This window comes from Pelobates fuscus, chromosome 2, assembly GCF_036172605.1.
Source record: "Pelobates fuscus isolate aPelFus1 chromosome 2, aPelFus1.pri, whole genome shotgun sequence".
NCBI lineage: Eukaryota > Metazoa > Chordata > Amphibia > Anura > Pelobatidae > Pelobates > Pelobates fuscus.
The window spans coordinates 320,434,025-320,453,135 of NC_086318.1; the positions used below are offsets into that span (position 1 = coordinate 320,434,025).

The window sequence follows — 19,111 nt, forward strand, 5'->3', positions numbered from 1 at the left end:
CCCAACAGGTACCCGTCCCCATCTCCCCTGCAGCTGGAAGGTCCTACAAAGAAGCTTCCAGTTAGCTCCCCTGAGCTAAGCCTGTAAGTATAAGGCTACACTAATTTTCGGAGTGTGTCAACTGAGCTCCGTAAGCCTACGAGCCCTGCTGGGTCGAGCTTAGCTCAAGAGAAGGAGCTTAACGATTTGCCTACTTAGTCTGGGAGGGTGTCAGAAGTTTCCTGTAGTGGGTATACTGTTTGGAATTTTCCTATTTCTCAAGAACTTTGAATTTAAAAGCTATGATATCGGCTAGTAGAAATATAAATTAATAGAAATGTTGATGATATTTGAAGGAAGTTAATAGAATGTATATATAATAAGGTGTTTGGGATTTGTTTTGAAAATAAAGGGAATTATATGCATGGTGGTATGAGAAGACCTATGCCACTGAACGAATGGACTGGGAGTTTGGAGGGTAGAACATACTTGAAAACAAGAGAAATCTCAATGTATCTTTCCTGGTAAAATATTTTATAAATAATTGCCAAGATCTGTGCAAAACAATTAAGGCTGGTAATTATGTAAATGATTTGGACTGTGAGAATTTAAAATATTTTTAGTGTGGAGATATTTTTATGGTTTACAAGATTTATTGATGACTGAAATCTGAAGATTCCCTCATTTTAATGGTATTAAACTATATAACAAGCCTCTGTGTTGTGGGTCATCGTTTTTCCAGAAATTATGAAATGGCTGCCGAACCTTATAAACCCACATATCATGGTAATCATTTTGCACAATAAACTAGCAGGTGCCTTGTTTGCCACAGCTTTATTGCTCCATAACACGCACTATCATGACCCAAAACCATCAAGAAATAAGATTTAATCACTGAAGATGGGTTATATATTAGCATGTACAAACTAGATGCTCTTCTAAGAACACCAAAGTGTTTTTGTACTTGAAATATCTTCGTGGTATCTATGCATGTCTTAGAAGTAATATTCTGATTCTAATCTGCAGTTACAATAAAAATTGATGTATATGTGATTGTATGTATAGATAGATACCTATATTTATATTTGACACCAGCGCTTATTGGAGATGTATTTACTCATAGTGAAAGTAATGATTAATTGGGAACGGAAATCACAGCTATAACACTGTGAGCTGTGTATAGCAGCTGGCTAGCTGGGGTTTTAGCTTCAAAATATATATATATTTTTTTATATTTCACTTGTTCTTACACATTGTATCTAGTATTGTACTTACTGCCATTGGTTTTGTGGTAGTGTGATTGTGTTACCCATCTGATCTGACAAACTGTCTGTGGTCTTCAAAACATCATTGTCATAGATAAGATCCCACTATAAATTTATATTAATACAGGAGCTGGCTTTGATTCTGAGTTGGAAAGCTTCTATGACAGCACCAAGTAGTAAAGATGTGCCTAGTTGCATGCTGTGTGTGGCAATCTGAAAGAGCTGTGAAAATAATTATTCATAAATGTTGTGCCTGTATAGTGTTTGTATAGGTACCAATATCAACGTTTTCTTAAATTTCAAATCAAATGTTCATAGTATGGCTTTCAAAACTGAAGCTGCCATGTCAAATGGCCCCTGTTGGATGTACCTTGGAGACTTTAATATCTTGGGCCGAACTTTGATGGGTTTGATGGGTATGTATGGTGTGTATAAGTACCTGCAGGGTGTCATGGGAAAGAGTCTGTCACAGATTTTTGTGAATGCTTCCCCATGCTGTGCAGGTCATACTAATGGAGGCAGGGCTGCCATCAGGGGGTGACAACCGTGACAGTTGTCACGGGCCCGGCGGCCCTGGGGGGCCCGGACTGCTCTGGCAGTCCTGGGCCCCACTTTCTTTCTCTGCACACATAGATAGCGAATATCGCTATCTATGTGTGCAGCCGCGGGCCCCCTGCTCCCTGTTACCGCAGAGGGGGCCCAGGCAGCACACAGCCTCTTCTCTTCTCCTCCCTGCTAATAACTCTCGCGAGACCCGGTTGCCATGGCAACGCTCTGCGGGTCTCGCGAGCGTTATTGGAGGAGAGAAGAGGAGAAGCTGTGTGCTGCCTGGGCCCCCTCTGCGGTATCAGGACGCCGGGGGGCCCCACTGTTATGGTACTTTTTGAAAGTAAACCAAAATGTTCAAAGTCTATCTGTTCCTGTCCAAATCAATAAAATTAAATTGCGTATATACGCTGAAGTAATTAAGTCTGACACACGAAGTTCAGGTTAAAATAACTTCGAGAAAGTTTATTGGCAAGTGAAGTAAAAGCGGGCGCGCAGGCCCTTTTAAGAGGCATTTTGCGTCATCATTGATTATTAGAATATCAGCAAATAAACATCATCAATTGGATTAATTGTTAAGTGACGGAGTTAGTGTCTTACCTATTGGTTAGTAAAATTAAGAGGTTAGTCCCGTGCCCACCCATCAGAGGTGGGATTATTCTGGACACGGGTGGGGGACAAGGGGGTCCTAAGCGTCATTTTACACGGTCAATGATATCAGGCTTTATGTCCAGGTGCAAGGTCTCTTATGAATAGAACATTTCATTACTACTGTGTTCTGTGGCCTTCAAACTGTACTATCTTATAAGCTCTTAAGGAGTAGCCAGCAAGTCTTAAGGAGTAGCCAGCACCTCCTGGTACTTGTCCTTGACGGAAACACGGTCTTTGTCTACTGTATTAATTGGGTTGAGAAGTTCAGTCACGTAATGTAGTTTTAAAATGAACAAGTTAAGTCATGAGGACAAAATGGAGGATTTGAAGAAGTCAGGTTAGGAGGACAAAATGGAGGATTGTCACAATATAAAGTTAAAATGGAGTTAGTACAATAATTCAATACAAGTACAATAAGGATTTTTAATAATTCCACATCAGTCCCCCCTATGAAATGTTAGATTCTAAGAGATAAAACTTTATTATGTTAGTATCAGAAGACGTGTTAACCCAAAGGCACAGAAACCCCGTGGCCGCTAGCTAGATGTTAATGCAAAGTGCAAGGCTGTCCCTAGATCTGACCCTAATAGGCTAACCATCCGTCAGTATGGCTCTCGAACGCTTCACACCCAAGGGTATCCCATGGCAGCTAACCCACCACTTCTCCACATGGGGCCTTTACCATTCACTGACAGATGCTGTCCCTAATCTAGTCCCTTCCTAGAATTCCTGCACTTTATCAACGAAGGGGATAATTTGCAGCGGCAGACAGGGTGAGTTGATGTCTTGAAATTCTTGGTCATCAACTTCGAGATGGGCAAAAGCGGGTGCCGCTTGGTCAACAGTCTTCATGAGGGATTTTCTCAGACATGGGAGGACACAACAAAAGAGAAGAGCAAAAATAAAAAGAAAAATTAGTATAGCCATACCAATCTGCATTAAAGCCTTTTGCCATCCTGTCATCCAACCAAACCATCTTTCCCAGGGATCTTTTATCCCAGAATTCCTTTTTAACTCTTCAGACAAGTCATTTAATTTTTCTATAGCTAGTGTGACTTTACCATTAGGGCCTGTGTTTTCTGGGATGTAGGTACAACATGTCATAGTGTCGGGCAAAATCTTACAAACCCCTCCTTTTTCGGCTAAGATCATATCTAGGGCCATCCTATTCTGAAAAGTCATCTGGGATGTGGCCTGTAACTGTTCGGCCAACCCCTGGAGGGCGTCTCTGGTGTAATTGACAAAACGCTGTTGATTATAATAAATGTAATTTATCCAATTTAGATTCTTGTTTGCGGTAACTATGGTAAAAATTGATTCGAATCCTGCAGCAACTTCATCCCTAGCTTTAAACTCATTGGGCACCCCCCTGGGCACTCCAATGGCATCAATATATACATGAGGATCAAAACTTCCTTTCACTGGGGCGTCACGTTTAACCTTAGTGTGGCTGAACTCATGGGTGTTGAGGTGTGTGTCAGAAATAATATGTATAGGCATAATGGCCTTAGTCAAAGTACACTCTCCCCACCATTCTGTGTCCATTCTGGATCTTAGCTGTAAATCCCCACACAACCAATAAATGTCTCCTAGTGACCTAGTGTGATGTTGCAGCAAACGTACAGGGACAGTTCTGTATGTAGCACAATAGCCTTTGGAAAAGTTACCTACAAATTTACCAATACCATCGTACATGGCATAGCAAGTGTAATTACCTTTATATACGGTAATACCATCAGGGGGTTTGACGTCTTTGGCTAGAAGAGGATACTCCTTTGTCCATGCAATACATATGGACCTGTTAAAATTATAGTGGTAGGCAAAAAGGCTTAAAACACATTCTTCTATATCTACGGGTAGGATTAAAGGTACGGTACCCAGGTGAGGCCGGGCACCGCCACACACATAACATGCGGTTCTATTATGTTTATTAGCATTATATTTCATCCATTCTAACCATAAGTTTACATCATTAAAACCTGTTTCAGCGGCCATGGTATCTTCAAAAGTGGGGTTAGCAATGGCCATCATATCCTGAAAGGTCTGGATATGGGGTTTTAATGGGTTAGGGACCATATGGGTGGCCCCTTGCCATTCAGAAGAGTTGCACATATCTTTGAGGTAGAAATGCCCTAATTTCTGGTAGGAACCCTTTTTCCAGTACATTCCCATCACATACTGGTCTGCATCTGTTGGGCTTGGGCGCTCAATGTTAAGGATTAATTTCATTGGTGTGCTCCCCCCAGGCTTTCTCAAAGTCATTCTCTGGAGAAGCGATCTACCATGATCATCTACTTTAGCTACGGCACTTTTTGGTTTGTAACCCCAGGCAGGCCCGGCATTCCATCCCGCCGCCCCCCAGTGATCACAATTGTGCCCCCATTGTTTGTCAACTACACAAACATATGGGTCTTTCGAATGAGGGATATCTCTATAGATGCTCTGGATTTGTGGTGTGGGAAATGGGCATTCTACAATATCACAGTAGTCAAAGGTGTAAGTAGCCACCTGGGTGCATGATGAATTATACCAGAAGGTGTACCCACTAATGTCTTTGGTAATGGCTACTTGCTGGGCCTTCATAAGGCTAATTAAGGAGAAGATGTACCAGAGATACATGTTTGTGCGATATTCGCTTCCTCCGGGGCAGGAGATTTCTTGCAGTGGGAAGCGTGGATCCAATTTGGCCTACCGGCCAATTTGACGGAGGTTGCGGTAATCAGGAGAACTTGGAATGGACCGTCAAATCTTGGTTCCAGGGTATTTTTCCGCACAAACTTCTTGACCAGGACCCAATCTCCGGGAAGTAGGTTATGGGAACCTGTATCCAATTCGGGATCTGGAATTGAAGAGAAAACTTGGGCATGTATTTTGTTTAGGACATTTGCAAGTTCAGTTACATAGTCTACTAAAACATCTGATTGGAGTTGCAACTGCTGCGGATAATAACAACCTAGTCTGGGTGCTGTCCCAAATAGAACCTCATATGGGGACAGTGAATGCTTCCCTCTAGGTGTGTGCCTAACACTAAATAGAGCTATTGGTAGGCTTTCTGGCCAGGGCATCTTTGTTTCTTGTGACATTTTTAACATTCTAGTTTTTAGGGTGCCATTCATGCGCTCCACTTTACCACTACTTTGTGGGTGGTAAGGGGTGTGGAAGGCTAGAGTCACCCCTAGAGCAGTCCAAATTTCTTTAGTCACAGTTGCTGTAAAGGCTGGGCCTTGATCGCTTTCAATAACTTCTGGGAGTCCGAATCTACATACAATATCTGTAAGTAGGCGCTTTGCGGTTGTTTTTGCAGTGATATTGGCCACTGGGTAGGCTTCTGGCCAGCCTGAGAACATGTCCACTATTACTAGTGCATATTCATGGGGCCCACTCTTGGGCATTTGGATGTGGTCAATTTGAATCCGCTGGAAGGGGTACATGGGCTTTGCCAGGTGTTTCGCAGGTACTTTAACTGGTCTTCCTGGATTGCATTTTGCACAAATGACACAGGCCTTGCAGAAGCTATTGATCAATGTTGTGATTCCAGGTGCTTCATAATACTTCTGTATGAGGGCGGCCATCAATTCTTTTGACAGGTGTGCAGGCCCATGTGCCCATTGGACAACTGCTGGATACAAATTTCTGGGAAGACAAAATTTGAAGTTGTTGTAATATATTCCGTCCTTTTGGACAGCTCCTTTCTTTTTCCATTTCTGGACTTCTTCAGGAGTGACTGCAGCTTGCTGTTCTTGTAAAATTCGCAAATCAGTAGGAAGAGTTTGCAGGGCAAAAATAGGGACTTCTTCTTCTTGTCCGGACACTTCTTCATCCACTTCCTGCAAATCCCTGGCCGCTAACTTGGCAGCCTGATCAGCCAAATGGTTGCCCTTTGCTTCATCTGTATCCAATTTCCCATGGGCCTTTACTTTCAAAACGGCCACTTCTTCGGGGAGTAGGAGGGCATCCATTAGCTCCTTGATCGCAGTGCTGTGTTTGACTGGTGTACCGGCGGTGGTAAGAAATCCTCTAGTCTTCCAAATTAGGCCGAAGTCATGTGCCACGCCTAGAGCATATCTTGAATCTGTATAGATGTTGGCACGTTTTCCTTCGGAAATTTTGCAGGCTGAAGTCAGAGCCTGTAATTCAGCTTCTTGTGCAGACATTGCTGGTGGTAAGGATGATGATTTAATAACTTCATCTGTTGTGGTTACGGCATATCCTGTATGATATGTTCCTCCTTCATCGGCATATCTCGATCCGTCCACAAACAGGGTAAAATCCGGATCTGGTAATGGGTTCTCATGCACAGTTGGTAAGTGCACTGTTTCCATTTTCATCTGTTCAAAACAGTCATGAGGTGTTTCTGGGTCATAATCATTCTTTATGACCAGATCTTGAAATTCCTTTTCCAGGAAATGGCGTGGCCATGCTTCTAGAAGGTCAGTTGTTGGGTATTTGACAATACCATTTTCCTGTAGCTGTTCTTCAGTCATGGTGGCCCATAGTTTTGCCATTGGCCCAAGATCATTCCATGACCTTGTCTTCAACTTGGTAACAGGAATATGTGGGATAGCAGTATCCCAATGACGGTAAAGGTAGTTAAGTTGTTGAGGTAGCTGGATCAAGACCATACTATTGCCGTCAGAGTCACAATAGAAGTCTTGTGCAGTAAGCTTTACATCGGTCCGGTGGTAAAGCTCATCTTCATAGCAAGGTTCAGGGGTAATGTTTGGTTTGTACCACGTGGTGCAGAAGGCGTGATCTGGGCCTTCACAGAGAGGCTTCTCATCTTCATAAAATGTCAAATGTGGATGCATGACTTTCTTGATACATCCACAGAGCAGGTGAATGTAGGTTTCATCCGTGATAAATCCATAATAGATACCCCCCTCAGGGAGTGGAAGAAGAGTGGACGGATTAAGCACCTGACATCTTTGGATGGAAATGTTGTCAGGCAAAAGGAGATGACACTGTAAGCGCAGGTGTCTGGCTGGAGACACGTGCTTGAGCTGGACTTGGTTGATGATGGCAGAGATGTCATGAGGGGCCAAAACAACCAGAGGGTGGCCAAGGACCAGGTCTGAGGTCTTCTCTATGAGTTCTCTCGCAGCAAAAACAGCCCTGAGACAGGAAGGAGTCCCTCTGGCCACAATGTCCAGTTGACATGAGAAATATCCAATAGGCCTCTGGCGGCCTCTTAAGTCATTAGTTTGGGTGAGCACTCCTGTTGCGTGGCCTTGTCTTTCAGAGACAAACAATTTGAACGTTTTGGAGTAGTCAGGGAGGCCCAAGGCAGGAGCAGAAGCAATGGCTCGTTTGAGAGCAGTAAAATTGTCCATAGCTTCTTTAGTTAAACAGAAAGGGTCAGACTTAAGTGCGTCATAGAGAGGTTGCATGAGCAGAGAGGCTTCTGGGATCCATGCTCTGCAGTAGGAAATGAGGCCTAGGAAGGCATGAAGAGACTTAGAAGTCCTTGGAGGCGGAATATCCAGCACAGCTCTTACCCGGTCCCGAGTAAGATGTCTGGTACCTTGAGATAGGCAATGTCCAAGGAAAATTACTGAAGGTTGGCAGAACTGTAGCTTGATGAGTGAAGCTTTGCATCCTTGTTCCGCCAAATAACAAAGCAGACTAATTGAGCACTCTTCGGTAGTGGGTATGTCATCTCCACAGAGCAGCAAATCATCCACATACTGAAGCAGAACAACTTCTGGGTGCTCGGCTTGCCATGGGTCAAGGATGGTGGCCATGGCCTTTGCAAATTGACTTGGTGAATTTTGTGCCCCCTGGGGCATGACAGTCCAGGTATACTGTTGCATCTCATGAGTGAAAGCAAACAGATATTGGCAGGATGGGTCCAGTGGGACACTGAAAAAAGCATTGGCCAGGTCAATAACTGTGAAGAATTTTGCAGATGGTGGGACTCCAGAGAGCAGAGTATGGGGATTTGGTACAAGAGGGGTGTCCAGGACGGTAGCTTCATTAACAGCACGGAGGTCCTGGACCATCCTGTACTTCTCTGGTTCACCCTTTGGAGTTTTCTTTTTCACAGGAAATAACGGGGTATTGCATTCAGATTTACATTTTACCAGGGCACCCTTCTCCAAGAGTGCCTTGATGTGGACAGAAATTGCAGCGGACTGTGCTGGTTTTAATGGATATTGTGGTTTTCTTGGTAACTTAGCCCCTGGAATAAGCTTTACCACCACAGGGGGAACATTTAGGTGACCTATGTCCTCTGGGCCTGAGGACCATAACTTAGCGGGCACCTGTGTTTTTAATTCCTCTGGGAAATTGGACCTTAATTCTGCTGCCTCCTCACGGGGCTTTTCTAAATGCAGCATCAGAGGCAAAGAGCATAGGGCTGAAGTGTCTGATACAGACAGAGGTGTAAACATTTCTACCTGCCCATCCGGGGTAAAAGTGATGGATGCTTGCAGGCGTGAGAGGACATCAGCACCTAACAGGTTAATGGGGCATGTGGAGGATACTACAAAGCGAGCGAGTAGGTTAGAACCAACTCGTAGCGGAGTTGTTAGGGGGCTATGTCTCGGCTGGCCATCCACTCCAACACAAGAGACATCGATATTTGACAGAAAAGATGGGTCTGGCAGGTCTTGTTCTCGCAGAACACTACGGGCTGCACCTGTGTCAACAAGGAATGTGGTAGGGTGGCCTTCAATAGGCAAAGTCACTGTGGCGAGTGGCCCCCCTTTATCTCCTGTAGACACTGCCATTACAGGGGTTACAGACACAGGCTTGCCAGTCTCCTAATCGTCCGGTTCTTCAACAATTGGAACCTTTGTCTCGGTCCTGGGGCCTGGGGCAGGCTTAGAGAACTTCTTGGGTGCCCCTGGTTCCTTTTTAGGTTCCGGACAGTCGCCTCTGTAGTGTCCCTGAGCCCCACAATTGAAACAAGTTACATCTTCTAACCTGACTCTCTTGGTGCCAGAGGTGACGGGGGTAGCGCGAGCTACCATGAGGGGAGCTGGATTGGATCTTCTTGGGGTCTGAACAGATTCCAACCCTCTAGCAACTAAAAGCAGGGTATCCAGGGGAACAACCTTGTATTCAGGACGTGCAGCAATAATTCCCTTGCGTATAGAGTCTTTAACTCCTTGGACAAACGCACCTGACAGCATTTGTGAATGAATCTTGTCAGTAAGATCAAACCCCAAATCTGTGAACATTTGATACAGTCTTGCATGAAACCTTTCCACTGATTCTCCTTTATCTTGAATAACATCAGTAAGGCCAGCAGCCTGATCCGCAAGTTTGTCCTTAGCCCATTCTCTTAATTGGGTGCAAAAAGTTACTCCGGAGGGGTAATCAACGTCACTGCCGAGCAGATCCGTACTGAGGTGTCGGGCCATGCTTGGCCAATATGCATCCCCTGCTTTTATAGCACAAATGCTCAGTAGATCACGCCATGCTGCAGAATAAGTCTTTTGAATTTGAACTATCCCTCGGTAGAAGGGCATAGGCTGTTTTTCTGGGTCAGGGAGTGATTTCATTAGAGCACTAGCTTGAGTGGGATTGAAAGCAACATATTTAGGAGGGGCCTGTTCTCCCCGACCCTTGTGGCCAAAGGGGTCATCGATAGAACGAGGAGTTGGGGCTCCCGCGGCAAGCTCCGATGAGACATGGGACACCCTGTCCATCTCGTCATCATCGAATTCTATGATGTTGGCTCTTTTGCGTGGTGCAGGGCCCGAATGAGGTGAAAGGATCGGTGGTTGGGAACGGGCCCCAGATGCAGGGGTGGCTAGCGAGTCATAACCTGGGGATAGGTAGTCACCGGGAATTACTGGCATCAGGGCCGAACTGGGGGCCGCCATATTGGTGGCCGGAAAAGGTGTTACATTAGGGTTAGGGGAAGGAGTGGCGGCCATGTTAGATGTGGGCACACCCGGAGCAACCTGTGCCGGACTGGGCATAACCGGAACCTGGGGAGTGGCTTGGGGAAGGGGTAGTGGATATCCGGGATAGGGCAGGGCCATGGGATATGGGAAGGGGTAGGGCCAGGCTGGGGAGGGAAAGGAGGTGGGGTATTGGGCTGGGGCGGAGATGGGAGGGGACGGAGAGGGATTGGTAGGGGTGGGTGTAGAGGGAGGAGCCGGGGTGGGTGTGGAAGAGGTGGTTAGCTGGGCGGATGAAGAGGGGAGGGGATCATTAATGGAGAGGGAGTGTAGGGAAGGAATGGCAGATGAAATGTTAGGGGGAGGTATAGCAGGTAGCGTAGGGATGGATGAGGATGATGGGAATGTTAAAGATGGGGCAGGGGAAAAGAAAGATCCATCAGAATTCAGGACCGGGCAGACAGGGGAGGTAGTGGGATGGGTATTGGGAGTGGGGAACATAGTCAGCTGGCTATCACTTATTGCAGACTGAACCTTGGGGATAGACATTCCCTGGGCGCCGGTTTTGGGCGCTGGCTGAGGGTAGACCCCAGCAACACAATTATTATGATACACAAACAGTTTCACACCTTTGTGATTTATCTCTTCCTCAACCCAACCTTCTAGCTGAATAGCCTTCGCTACTCTATACCATGCTTCAGCAGTCTTTAATAAACCATTATCTGTAAGCTTGCCTTTCTTTTCTGTCAGTAACCTACGCCAACTTTCTGGTTGCAATCTTCCACATGTCGGTACAGCAATTCTACATACTTTCGCAATCTTTTCAACACCTTTAACCATTTCCTCACCCTCTCTGTCTTCGACTAAATCACATGCTAACCAGCCCTTACTGGGCTTGCTTAAATCCTGTCCCATAATCCCTTTACCCCTATACCAGCGTCCTAGATATAGGGAGAGAGAAGGAAAACTGAACAAGAACGTCTACAATGCTCGACTGCCACCCGAGAATCGTGGGACTTTCTCAGGTGCGTCTTCCCAAAACGTAGACTAGTCACTGAATCCGCCTACCCGGGGTGGTAGACACGGATTGGAGCGAGGTGAGAAGTGTGTGACCAATCACTTCTCTTTCAAGAGAAATGGGAGTGGATAGTATAATAATATAGGAAGTTTAGAAAAGATGAAAGACAAGGAAAAATCCTTAGAGACAGACACAGGAGCTCATGAGACTCCCAATTAAACAGACAAGACAACAATACAATTGAAATACAGTGCATGCATTACAGTTCAAATAAAATCAACAATAATCCCTTTCCTTCTACATGTGCTTACTCCAAAGTCACCTTTCTCAACCTCGTAGTGTCCCCGCTCGGAGAACGACTTTCATAAGTCTCACTACCAGCGGCCAAGGATAACAGCTAACACCGGTCCGAAATCCTTTCCAGCCTCCCTCTACTCTGCAGTCCACAAGAATGTGGCCACGTCTATCCTCACTCCCGTAGTGCCCCTATAAAACCCACTTATAAGTCTCACTACCACGTGATGCGAAAAACAAGCAATACCTGCCTGAATCCCCCCCGGAAACTGAGTCCCCTGCCACAAGGCTCAGACTCCTACCACAATTAAATAACCAGTGGATCTCCGGCTCAACTAGAGCCGAAAGGTCCGGGCCAGGACGTCCCCAACTCAACTAGAGCTGGATGGTCCGAACGTGCACAGTGAAGCTAGCTAGGCTATCAAAGTGACACACCATTGGATCACAGAAACCTATGATTCTACACAGATCCCACAGTTCCACCAACTTCTTTTTCCTTACAGCCACAGCCACGAGGCTCCTAAAAGAAGTAAACAGGCAACAGAAGACCCCCAGGAACACATCCACAGGTCAACCCCCCTTTTTCCTTACAACCACAGCACAGTGGTTCCTAAAAGAGGTAAAACAGGCAACAGAAGACCCCCAGGAACGAATCCACAGGTCCACCCCCCTTTATCCCAAAAGGGGTAAAATACAAACAGACAAACACGCTGAAGACCCAGGCAAATCCCCTCAGGTCCACCCCCCTTTATCCCAAAAAGGGGAAAACAAGCAAGACAGAACCCCAGGCAAATCCCCTGCAGGTCCACCCCCCCTTTATCTCAAAATGGGGAAACAGGCAAACAATTCAAACACAATTCAAACACACCCAGGCAACAGATAGACTAAAATGCAGGTAAACAAGTGAGTAACGAGACACCGGGCAAGATATTACCTGTCTTTGATGTCCTCCCGGGAAGCAGTCACAGACACGTGGACGGGTCAATCAAAGGGGCCGGAACATACCGGTGGCTCTGCAGAAGTCTCTACCGTGTACTTGGAGGTGATCAGTCTCCCTTCCTACCCCCAGGATTCCTCCGTCCACCCTTGTCTTCCTTAGGACGGCTCACCGGCCAGACATAGCCCGATGCCCCACGTTGGGCGCCAAGTTGTTATGGTACTTTTTGAAAGTAAACCAAAATGTTCAAAGTCTATCTGTTCCTGTCCAAATCAATAAAATTAAATTGCGTATATACGCTGAAGTAATTAAGTCTGACACACGAAGTTCAGGTTAAAATAACTTCGAGAAAGTTTATTGGCAAGTGAAGTAAAAGCGGGCGCGCAGGCCCTTTTAAGAGGCATTTTGCGTCATCATTGATTATTAGAATATCAGCAAATAAACATCATCAATTGGATTAATTGTTAAGTGACGGAGTTAGTGTCTTACCTATTGGTTAGTAAAATTAAGAGGTTAGTCCCGTGCCCACCCATCAGAGGTGGGATTATTCTGGACACGGGTGGGGGACAAGGGGGTCCTAAGCGTCATTTTACACGGTCAATGATATCAGGCTTTATGTCCAGGTGCAAGGTCTCTTATGAATAGAACATTTCATTACTACTGTGTTCTGTGGCCTTCAAACTGTACTATCTTATAAGCTCTTAAGGAGTAGCCAGCAAGTCTTAAGGAGTAGCCAGCACCTCCTGGTACTTGTCCTTGACGGAAACACGGTCTTTGTCTACTGTATTAATTGGGTTGAGAAGTTCAGTCACGTAATGTAGTTTTAAAATGAACAAGTTAAGTCATGAGGACAAAATGGAGGATTTGAAGAAGTCAGGTTAGGAGGACAAAATGGAGGATTGTCACAATATAAAGTTAAAATGGAGTTAGTACAATAATTCAATACAAGTACAATAAGGATTTTTAATAATTCCACATCACCACCATGCCACCGGACCACCGGGGATGGAATCTCCCCCCTCCCTAGACACAGGTAAGCAGGGAGGGGGGAGAAACAATTTAATTAATTAAATTATTTTTTTATTTTTTTTAAATAATGTTAAAATGCCCCTCCTCATTGGACATTTACACACACACACTACATACACTGACACAACACACACTACATACACTGACACAGCACACACACTATATACACTAACACAACACACACACACACACACTACATACACTGACAAAACACACACACACTGCATACACTGACACAACACACACACACACACACTACATACACTGATACACACACACACTACATACACTGATACACACACACACTGCATACACTGACACAACACACACACACTACATACACTGACACAACACACACTACATACACTGACACAACACACACACACTGCATACACTGACACAACACACACTACATACACTAACACAACACACACACTACATACACTGACACAACACACACACTGCATATACCAACACAACACACACTCTGCATACACTGACACAACACACTCTGCATACACTGACACAACACACACTGCATACACTAACACAACACACACTGCATACACTAACACAACACACACTCTGCATACACTAACACAACACACACTCTGCATACACTGACACAACACACACTGCATACACTAACACAACACACACAAACTGCATACACTAACACAACACACTCTGCATACACTGACACAACACACACACTCTGCATACACTGACACAACACACACTTCATACACTAACACAACACACTCTGCATACACTAACACAACACACTCTGCATACACTGACACAACACACACTGCATACACAAACACACACACTGCATACACTAATAAAACACACACTGCATACACTAACACACACACAGTGCATACACTAATACAATACACACACTGCATTCACTAATACAACATGCACTCTGCATACACTACACACTAACACACTCACTGCATCCACTATACTGACACACACTCTGCATTCGCTACACATTACCACACTCTGCATTCACTACACTAACACACACTCTGCATCCGCTACACACTAACACACTCTGCATTCACTACACTAACACACACTCTGCATCCGCTACACACTAACACATTCTCTGCATTCACTACACATTAACACACTCTCTGCATTCACTACACTAACACACTCTCTGCATTCACTACACATTAACACACTCTCTGCATTCACTACACATTAACACACACTCTGCATTCACTACAAATTTACACACACACTACATTCATTACACTGACACACTCTGCATTCACTACACCCTAACACACACTCTGCATTTATTACACACTAACACACACTCTGCGTTCACTAAACTATGCACACACTCTGGATTCACTATACTGACGCACACTCTGCATTCACTACCCTAACATACACTCTGCATCAACTGTACACACAGCATCCACTACACAAACATCCTGTATTCACAGTACACACACTACATTCACCACAAATTGAAACATTCTGCATTCACTATACACAGACACTGTGTCTAATACACACACTACATCCACTACAGACACTGCATCCACTAAACACATTTCATCTAGTACATACAAACACTACATCCACTACACAAACACACACTACATCCACTACTCAAACACACTCTGCATTCACTACACATTTACAAACACTCTGCATTCACTGCACTAACACACACACTACATGCATTACACTGACACACTGCATTCACTACACACTAACACACACTCTGCATTCATTACACACTAACACACACTCTGCATTCACTAAACTATGCACACACTCTGGATTCACTATACTGACTCTGCATTAACTGTACACACAGCATCCACTACACAAACATCCTGTATTCACAGTACACACACTACATCCACCACAAATTGAAACACTCTGCATTCACTATACACAGACACTGTGTCTAATACACACACTACATCAACTACAGACACTGCATCCACTAAACACATTTCATCTAGTACATACAAACACTACATCCACTACACAAACACACACTACATCACTGTACACACACTACATCCACTACTCAAACACACTCTGCGTTCACTATACACACTGCATCCGCTACACTAACACACTCTGCATTCACTGCACAAACAGTATCTAATACACACAAACACTACATCCATTACACACATTCTAATTCACTTCCACTATACACACCACATTCAGTCCCGCATCATTGTCAGCGGACTAGGTAGGACGTGGGCGGGGGGCCCAGACCTTGTGCTTTGTCAGGGGCCCCAAAATTTCTGATGGCAGCCCTGAATGGAGGTGCAGGGAAAAACAATGTCATAGGTAGACACATTGACTGCCTCCATCTGTCAAACCTGTATGTAGGTTGTGGTCTGTGATCAGTACTATCTATACAGAAATCCCTGGGTTTTGTGTGCAGAAAACACCATTAGTTTTACATCGCTAGCCTCCCCCTGAACTTATCCCAAGATTCATAAGCTGTTTTACACCTAGTAGTGAGTTTACCAGATCTCAGATGTTGGATTGAGTACTTTTATGAGAAACCTGTTTCAAATTATTATATTTTTTTTCTTTTCAATTTACCACAGTTCAGCAGTGTGAGGGGGTCAGTAAGGTGTGAATTCTCTGGCAGAAATATCTATGTATCTATTTTGGAAAAGTTCTTTGATATTCTTAAATCATCACTAAATCATGAATATCATGGCTTTAGTGCCAATATGTGTTGCCTATTAATTTATTTTTTGAAATATTAATAAAAGTAATAATACAATAGTAATGTTGTGCTAACACTCAGTTTACTCATGGTTTTATTTATTCCTTACTCAAATGTGTTTGTGCTGTACAGATATTTGGATGGCAAAGTTATATACTCTTCCCTTGACTTCCTATGACAGTAGACGGGGTCAGGAGATCGCCTCGAAACATAACATATACAATGAGCATAGGTTGTTATGGCATTTGGAGCACCCTTTTAGCTAGTCTGTTCTATAAAATATTTAGTATAATAATATTCCCTAATAATGCATTGTATTCATGGTCAGCCATATTATTTGTTTCCTTATTCTACTTTTTAGCATTATAGGTTACAGTGGCACTTGGGCATTTGCAAAATAAAACTTCCAATCATTTAAAGGACCACTAATGTCACACAGGATGCTTTACCTCAATAAAGTGACCTGATGTAGTGATCCTATCCCTTTTACACTTGGAGAAACTGCAATGTTTACATTGTAGGGTTAAATAGGAAAACATTGATTCAGTGTGCATGTGCATCAGGTCCCCAATGTTCCTCGGTGAAGAGCATTGGTTTGGACCCTCATGGAAGCGACCATGCCTACTCCATGACATTGCGGGAGAAGGAGAGCTAAGCAGCGCCGAGGGATCTTAAATACTGAAAAAAGGTAAGTAAAAAGTTTTTTTTAAAAAAAAAAACATTTTTATTGCACAGAGGGGGCTGGTAATGTGGCTGTATTTGAATGAAATGTATTTAGATTTCTTGCACTTAGTACTTCCCACCCAAAGAATTTACTTTGTCACATATATAGTAAAGACAAAATGAAATTGAGGGCACACTGTGAACATGCTGTGTTATCTGTATTATTTATCTAATATATGTCTGGGCAGAAGGTCTTTTTGGGGAAGAGCATGGGTTTATGGGCATTGTTGTGCAGTTGTCAGCGTTTTACTTATAAAAACTGTTAGCTGAACTACAATGCACAATATAATTTGCAATGCTTCCTGCGGTTATAAATAACTGTGTCTTTGGAGAAACACAGCACATTTAAAGGTGAGGGACTGAAGTAACATCATGTACATAGCTCAGGAAATGATATAGTTTAATAATATAATAAGTGAATACTTTATTTCAGTGCATCTCCAGACCTACTCCTGCCCCAAGGGGACAGCCATTTTTAAATCCCTGTTAGATCAGAAATACCACTTATCCAAGAAAGGTCCATGCAGCTTACTGAGATCTTTTGTCAAGTACAAGTGACCTGTTGCACGGTCTTGCTGATTTGTGGTGCTTTTCACCAAAGAGGGCTTAAATATGGCTTTCCTATAGAACAAGGCTAAACCAGGAGATGCCTGGAAAAGAGGTACCGTATATACTTGAGTATAAGTCGAGTTTTTCAGCACATTTTTTGTGCTGAAAAACCCCAACTCGACTTATACTTGAGTCAAGGTCTGTATTATGGCAATTTACATTGCCATAATACAGACAATGGGGCGGTGTGCGTTTACTTACCTCTCCTGTCAGCTCCCTCCTCCTCCGCGCCGGTCTGTTCAGCACCTCTGTCAGCTCCCAGTGTAAGCCTCGCGAGAGCCGCGGGGTGATAGTGCGGCCGCGAGACTTACAGTGTGAGCTGACAGAGGGAGCTGACCAGACCGGCGCGGAGGAGAAGGGAGCTGACAGGAGCTGCATGAGAGGTAGGTGGTCCTGACAGCTCCCCTCCACTGAACTGCCAATGCCACTGGACCACCAGGGAGTGAGAGCCCCCCTCCCTGCCATGTATCAAGCAGGGAGGGGGGACAAATAAAAATACATATAATAATAAAATAGAATAATAATTAAAAAAAAATAATATAACAGCATTTTTTTATTAAAATAATAATAAAAATGCCCACCCCCCACCAAGGTTCTGCAACACACACACACACACACTGCACTCATACACACACACACTGCACTCATACACACACACACTGCACTCATACACACACACACTGCACTCATACACACACACACTGCACTCATACACACACTGCACTTATACACACACTGCACTCATACACACACACACACACTGCACTCATACACACACACTGCACTCATACACACACACTGCACTCATACACACACACTGCACTCATACACACACACTGCACTCATACACACACACTGCACTCATAAACACACTGCACTCATACACAGTGTGTGTATGAGTGCAGTGCACTCATACACACACACTGCATTCATACACACACTGCACTCATACACAGTGTGTGTATGAGTGCAGTGCACTCATACACACACTGCATTCATACACACACTGCACTCATACACACACTGCACTCATACACACACTGCACTCATACACACACTGCACTCATACACACACACTGCACTCATACACACACACTGCACTCATACACACACTGCACTCATACACACACTGCACTCATACACACACTGCACTCATACACACACTGCACTCATACACACACTGCACTCATACACACACTGCACTCACTTATACACACACTGCACTCACTCATACATACACACACTGCACTCATACACACACTGCATTCATACACACACACACTGCACTTATACACACACACTGCATTCATACACACACACTGCACTCATACACACACTGCATTCATACACATACACTGTAAATAAATATTCAATTAATATAATTTTTTTAGGATCTAATTTTATTTAGAAATTTACCAATAGCTGCTGCATTTCCCACCCTAGTCTTATACTCGAGTCAATACGTTTTCCCAGTTTTTTGGG

At 44.2% G+C, this 19,111-nt stretch overlaps 1 protein-coding gene across 1 annotated transcript in view; it reads left to right on the forward strand.

Annotated features, from left to right (window-relative positions):
- ATG5 (autophagy related 5) overlaps positions 1-19,111 on the forward strand; it is a 224,947-nt gene that overhangs the window by 113,818 nt on the left and 92,018 nt on the right. The window lies entirely within an intron of this gene.